We start from the raw sequence: 7,582 nt of genomic DNA on the forward strand, positions 1-7,582 counted from the left end.
TTCTGTTACTAATGAAAGATAAACTGAAACTGTTCTCCTAATAATTACCATTTTTTAAAAGAAAGATGTTGCGCGAAAAGGTTGGAGGCTCTTTCTGGAAGATTAGCTCCACTAATCAGGGTGCAACAGAATAATTTTCCTCAGATTACTCTAATCACGTCAGAACATTTAAAAAGCTCAAGAATGGATAATAAAAGTAATCTCCTTCTTGGGATATGTGCAGAAGCACAGAACGTCTTCAGGCTTTAAGGAATACTATTAGATTTTTGCAGGACCCTCTCAGTGAGGTAAGAGCATGTCCACCGTGGCACACTGCTATGTTAAGTATAATGATGTATTCTTTCCCCTTGGAAATAACACCAAGCCAAGCACTATACTCTCCTCACATTCGTTACTTACGTTACTTTCAGCACACATGGGGTCGGATGGACCCTTTCATACTTGCTTGATAATGGCTGGTGGGGGAATAAGCAGAGGAAAACGGCAAGTGAAGCCGTCAAATGTTGAGAAACGGACAGTACCGCTTCCCATTTAGCTGGAGATTCGTTTCGCCACCGGGACAGGCTGAGTCCAAGTGCCTCCAATGTTTAAGGATGTTGCTGTATACAGTAAAATCATTTGCTATTGAGTTAGGATCACACATGCCAAGCACCTGCATCCTGCAGTAGAGGGAATATCACACAAAGCAACGCGGGAAGCTTCCGCACCAAACCCACCATTCATTGCAGGGCTCATCAAGAGAGCTTCACGTTTTCCCTTTCCCTGTGCGAGGAAAACTATTTCAGGTAACCTAACTGCAAGCAATTTTTATACACCAGACAGCACTTACACAGCTTATATATTTAACGAGACCAGCAAGAAGCTCATGGTATTCTTAAGAGTTATTTTTGCTCAGAACAGCTCATAACAAAGCGTGAGAGAGGCACGTCTGGCATGGAGACGCTTTCGTGCAGCTCCGTCCAGGAGGCACGCGTTTTACGGGACAAGTTCAAGTGCAGCCCGAGATGTTCCAGTGACAGAGCACCAGGGTCTCAGACATAAAGCGCTGAACGTTGCTTTGGGCCCCGGGCTGCTCGGGTGAAGCCCTTTGATTTCATCTGAAGCATTCAGAGAAAAAGCCCTGGTGGTATCGGCTTCCCATTTCGCAGCGCTCTTTTTCCGAAGCAGCTGAGTGTGCTGGAGAGACAGACTCGCAGCGCAGAAACACATGGGGCACGCCCTCTGGGATTTTTCCGTTTCCTCTACATTAATGAAGATTAAAGTGTAAGAAAGGGCAGTCATCAGTGGAACGGATAATTAATGATGATTGATGATTTACTTTTAATTTAAGCCCCACCATTAATTCAGGTAAAGCACACAGATGCTTGAAACTTCTGGGGTTGTGAAATTGTTTAGCGTTCAGCGTGGACCGACGGAAGTCTCCACCTGCATGGGAGGGTGGGGGAGGGGTGATATTATCCATAAAGTAAGTTTCATTGGGTGAATATTGAAAGAGAAAGCTCCATCTGTTAGAAAAATACTTTTCCGTCTTTCTTTCTTTCTTTCTTTTTAAATCTCTGCCACTCTTCGCTGAAAGCCTTTGCGGCTTTCTTGGACGCAGCTACTTAGGCAACTATCGCTTTTGGTTTTCTTAGAGAAGTATGGCTTTTTTGTGTTTACATGTAGTTATTTGCTGCTATTACAAAATACTCTTTCTCACAACTCTTGAGATATCACATAAGCAAGTACCCTTTGACAGTGGCAAAAGTGAAAAAAAGTGACAGCAGGATCGGGTGGGCAGAAATATTCCAAAATTCAGGCCATAAATCCAGCAGCAGGATGCACATCAGCACTTTCTCCCTTTTGCCAACACAGCACAGCATCTCCGGACGCCGGTCCTTGCTGTATCGTGCAGAAGTGGTGTGTCAGTACCACATTCAATGATAAGGCTGTTTACAAGTGGCAAATTTAAGGCACTTACGGTTCCCCAGAGTTTATCTCCCTAAGGATGGCAGAGCTCGAAGAGAATGGAGGTTGGGGGGTTTGCCAGCGTATTGTAGAAAAGCTTAAAGCTTCATTTGCTGACCCAGATTTACAAAGAACTTCAGAAATCAGGCAGCCTCATGGGCCCGAGTTCCAGGTGAGTATTTATTACCACGTGTACTAGGAACTAAGACATAAATTCTGACCTGAGCAATTCTGATGCCTCCATGTGCCAAATGGGTCAGGTGGGTGCTGTCTGGGTTTGAATCCTGGAAGTTTTGCTAAACTCCTCTCACCAAGGTTTGTGCTCCAGCAGCCTGTGCTCCTTGTGGTATTTCTAGTTTTCATACCGTGATGACAAAGAGGTATGGATCCAGGGAGTTCAATGGCTAATATTTCCTCCTCTTTGCAGAAACAAAACAAAATTATTCAAATTATTCAGGAAAGCTATTAATATATTAATATATGTTAATATTCCTTGATGCTCTTAATCTCCGTAAGTACAAAAACAGTCAAGCACTGAAGAAAAATAGTGTGCCACAACCACCTGTAGGCATAAAGTCACAAAACAGAACTGCTGATCTAACCTAGTGCAATAATTACGTCTCTGTAAAAAGTTTAAGTAGTAATTATCGAAGTTTTATTTTTACGTATATTTGCGTCCTTTGTTTTGGAGCAAGCAGTAAGATGGAAATAAGACATTTTGCTTCTACTAGAGGCAGCAAGATGAACAAAGGGATTGAAGGAGACTAATGCTTCTGTAAAACTGATGGGTACCAATTATAAGCAAAGCTACAATGGCACCTTAATATGCTTCATTTTCAGAGAAGAAAGAGCAAGTATGCATGAAAAATGCATTCATAATTAAGTTACAAGGTGCAGCGCCCACCCCCACCCCCCGACCCCTGCAAGCAAGCACACATTTTAAAAACCCGAGCACTGCACGGTCTCTGCCTCCCTCAGTTTTCCTTTGACTTTAAGCCTTTGCTTTCATTGTTGTTCTCTCTTCCCGCATCCTGCTGGTACAATAAGCTCTCACAGTCAGAAGGTGGTTTACCACCGATGTGCTTGACCAGCTGCAGACTTCAAGTCTAAATCGTTGCCGCAAATCTCCTTTGTCAGTGCTAGCAAATATTTGCTTTTCCTCATGTTAAATATCTTTTTTGCTCACCCTGTCTTGAGGTTTAATGCAAAACAAACTCTTTTATTAATTCTCCCTGCCACCCCCCACATTGTATCTTCATGAATTACTCCATGTGTTTAAGCAGATTGCTGTGGACTCTGTGCTGTGGGCAATTAGAAGCCCAGCACTTTGTTACACAGCTGGCACCCTGGATGGCAGAGAGACATGCTACTGTGTGGCAAGAACCACAGAGCGCTATAATTCATGGATGTACAGGAATACATTTATCAGCGTGGATTATTTGTGGCTAGGAAGGGATTTTCATAAACACATCAGCATTATAAAACCCGAGCCCTGTCTAAATCTAGGAAATGCCATCAGCAAAGAATATAGAACGTTTTGTCAAATTCTCAAGTCTAATTTTATTTTTAGCGGCTTCAAAAGACCCTACATCCTGACAGTTTCCATATCTGTTAGTAAGGAATACCCAGTCTAAATTTTTACCATGAAAGCTAATGACCCTATTAACTGTAATTTGTTTACTCACTAGCCTGGAACAGTATTTTTTTTCCACAGGTACCTCTTTGATGTTCAAAATTAAGCTTCCTAGAGGCTTGAGAAATTAAATGCTAAAAGAGGTCAATTATACAACTGTTGCCTTAAAGACAAAGATCGCCACTCCCTTGTTGCTTTAAATTGACTTTTTTTTTTTCTCCTTGATGAGCAGATGAACACAAATACAAGATCACTACTCAACACATGTTAAGCTCGCCTCCTGATTCACTTGGATGTGATGGATAGCTTTGAATGAGAGCACCTGAGCGTGCTGAAAAGGGCTTAATTAAAACCAGCAAAATCACCAATGCCTGTTCCTTAGGTAACGTATGAACTCTACACCAAAATAATACTCAAGCTGGACAAAAAGAAATCAAAACGAAAGGGCGTGTTTTATAAAAACAGGGAATTATTCTATATCACTTGCAAAGCTCCATGAGGTAGAAAATGTACCCGGGATAGTGTATGTAAACCATTCAGAGTTCTCCCTATGGTTCAAACATCAGCGTTATTATGAAATGGTTGTGAAGTGGAAAAAAGCATTCTGGTTACCAGAAAACAAATGAACAAGCTGATTGTAAGACAATGGGAAGATACTAGGGGACGAAACCCTACCATAGACGTGTGTGCGCAAAGAAAGCCTTTTTGGTTAATATCCTGGGTCCAGTAGCATTTCTGTGATAATAGGTAACAAAAGCATTTTGCAGAGAGGCAGCCTTGCTCTGCAGGGCCGATGCTAACATTTATGCTCTCCTTTCATGCCTGACACAATCTCTGTGTGCCTACCATAGATATGCATAGATGGGTACCTATTCTCCATACTCTGGGGGCATCTCCTTCCATGATAGGAGTTTTCTTTGACGTTAGAAAAGATTAATGACTCAGAAATACATAGATAATGTATCTACAATTCCAGGTGCTGAAAACTAAGTAAGAGAATACAAATTCCTCAACTTGAAAGTTGGTCACGAGTTGAAATGCCTCATCATCTGGTTTGAGAACAATTTTCCCCTCTATCTTATACTGGCCCTATGACAATTTTATTTTCGAGTTCTCTCCAATTTCCTAGTTTCCATCCAGTTACACTTGTTAAGAATACAATTATAGCTCTGTGGCTGCTGAATACGTTGGCGTATACAAAGCAGAGGATATGCCCCGGATTTTAAGGATGCTTAAAATGACTGCATGGGGACTCAGTACAAAACAGGTGGTTGAGTGCAGGACCTCAGTTGTGGGATTGGAATCCCTACCCTGTCACTTATTAAGTGGGTCTCTGTCTTATGTTATCTCTGTTTTGAAGATAAGGAAATGATCTACTTTAAATAATCCACATAAAGTGGTCCATACTTAGAGCCTCATAAATCATATTAATTTTTATGGGACTGATCAACTACCTGTCCAGCCAATGTCCTTGTTACCAGGTAAGATCGGATACCAGGCCTGCATTGATCTGGAGCAGCGCTGTGCTAAAGTCCTCCTTAGGAAAAAATCAGTAAAACTGATTTTGTGCTTAAAATCTTTGAGTTCTATTTACTAGGCAATTTGGGCATTAATTTTGATTTTAAAAAACCCACTGTTTTAATATATAGTTTGATGACTTGGTGGGGTGCCTCTTAAATTTTGTGCCTGAAATGAATGCTTACTTGCTTCACCCTAATCCTTAAAAGCACATGTGGAGGCCCCAAGCATATGCTTTTAAGAGAGCTTTATGAGCCTGAAGAAACCTCTGTGTGTGTGTGTGTGCGCGCGTGCGTGCGTGTGTGTGTATGTGCATGTGTGCATGCGTGCTTAGTCATGTCTGACTCTTTTGAGACCCCATGGACTGCAGCCCATTAGTCTCTGCTGTCCATGGGACTTCCCAAGCAAGAACACTGGAGTGGGTTGTCATTTCTTTCTCCAGGGGATCTTCCTCACCCAGGGAGCTAACTTGCGTCTTCTGCATCGCAGGTGAATTCTTTACCACTGGTGCAATCTGAGAAGCCCTGAAGAAGCCTGGAGAGGCTGCACACACTCAGAGACAGCAGGGGGTATGGCATATCCAGTTTAAGGATGGTTGGTTATACTTGGCACCAAGGAGCAAGTAAGATTTCTCTAAGCTATAAGCAGAGACCCTGAGGCTCCTGTTGCCTGGTGCCCAGCCTGCCTTGTTTGGCCTAGGACCTGATAAATTGTCCTCAGAATGCTGTAGAATTGATCTACTTTCAGAGTTTCAGATCTCCTTAAGGTCTGTGAGCATTGACCGAAGAGAGATGGAGCCTTCAACAGTGTAGAGAAAGAGCTGGAAAGGCTCTTTGTAACTGTGTAATGATTGACTTAAACTTAACTCTTTCTTTACAAGGTTCAGAATAATTTCTCATTACCATTTATGCTAACAGACCATGATAAGGACATGGAGATATCTAAGTCCACTGATTCACTGCAGAGAAAGGGGTATTGGACAGTGCTCCAGAAGGAGTACCATGTGTATTTAAACTGTAATCGGAGACATCTATTTTCAACCTCAACCACAATCTGTGAGTACATTTTAAAGTCCCCTTTTGGGGCAGAGAAACTGAACAGACTTTTTTTTCCAGAAAAGAAAGAGATTGTCAACAAGCATATGAAGAGATGCTCCATATAACTCATCATTAGGGAAATGCAAATCAAAAACCACCAGGAGATATCATCTCACTTCTGTCAGAATGGCTATCACCAAAAAGACAAGAGATAGCATGTGCTGGTGAGGGTATGGAGGAAAGGGAATCCTCATGTATTATAGTGGAAATGTAAACTGGTGCAACCACTACAGAAAACAAAATAGAGGTTTCTCAAAATATTAAAAATATAACTATCGTATGATCCAGCATTTCTATTTCTGGGTATTTATCTGAAAGAAATGAAATAATCATCTCAAAGTAAGATCTGCATCCTCTTGTTTGTTGCAGCATTGTTTATGACAGCCAAGACATGGAAATAACCTAAGTGCCCTTCAATGGATTAAAGAAAATATTATATAAATGTCTCCATACTGGAATGTTATTCAGCCATAAAAAGGAAATTCTTCCATTTGCAAATACATCAATGAAACTTGGGTGCATTACTCTAAATGATACAAACCAAATGGAAAAAGACAAATACCAAATTCATTATATTCTCACTTATATGTGGAATCTAAAAAACCAAGCTCATGAATACAGATCACTGGTTGCCAGAGTTAGGAGATAAGAAGGTGGACAAAATGGATGAAGGCAGTCAAAAGGCACAAACTTTCAGGTATAAAACAAAGGTTAAGGGACTGTGATGTACAGCTGGGTGACTAAAGTTCATAATACTGTATAGAAGATCTTAAAAGTTCTCATCATAAGAAAATAAAACTTTATCATTAGGTGTTGGGTGTTAACTAACCTTATGTGGTCATCGTTTTTCAATATAAACATATCAAATCATGATGTACACCTGAAACTAACACATTGTATATGTTAATTACATGTCTCAATAAATCTAAGGAAAATAGTCCCTTTTTACCATTTCTGTAGGGACAGAACATGAGAGGCAGAAAACAGAAAATAAAGAAAAAGAAACAGAGAGCAGATGGGTCATTCCTGGCTTCTTAGTGGCAGATATTTCCAAAGCTTATTGGAGAAGACCCTTAGAAGTACACCTGCTAGAAACTTCCTGCTTTAAGTGTGAAAAGAAAAGAAAGTGAAAGAAAGTGTAGTCGCTGAGTTGCATCCAACTCTTTGCAACCCTATGGACTGTAGCCCACCAGGCTCCTTTGTCCATGGGATTCTCCAGGCAAGAATACTGGAGTGGGTGCCATTTCCTTCTCCAGGGGATCTTCCTGATCCAGGGATTGAACCTGGGTCTCCTACATCACAGGCAGATGCTTTACCCTCTGAGCCACCAGGGTGGGCATTGAGTAAATAAGAAAGACAGTGGTGTGCAGTTATCGATATAAACTGT

The 7,582-nt window shown here is 41.2% G+C and overlaps 1 long non-coding RNA gene across 1 annotated transcript; it reads left to right on the forward strand.

The window, feature by feature from the left end:
* The first annotated feature begins 310 nt into the window (after positions 1 to 310).
* Positions 311 to 7,226, forward strand: LOC123332650. Its single transcript, XR_006549588.2, has 3 exons — positions 311 to 1,347; positions 3,813 to 3,962; positions 5,588 to 7,226. It is a non-coding gene; the product is annotated as an uncharacterized LOC123332650 (long non-coding RNA).
* Positions 7,227 to 7,582: the final 356 nt, after the last annotated feature.

The sequence above is a fragment of the Bubalus bubalis genome, chromosome 1 (genome assembly GCF_019923935.1).
Source record: "Bubalus bubalis isolate 160015118507 breed Murrah chromosome 1, NDDB_SH_1, whole genome shotgun sequence".
In the NCBI taxonomy this organism is placed as follows: domain Eukaryota; kingdom Metazoa; phylum Chordata; class Mammalia; order Artiodactyla; family Bovidae; genus Bubalus; species Bubalus bubalis.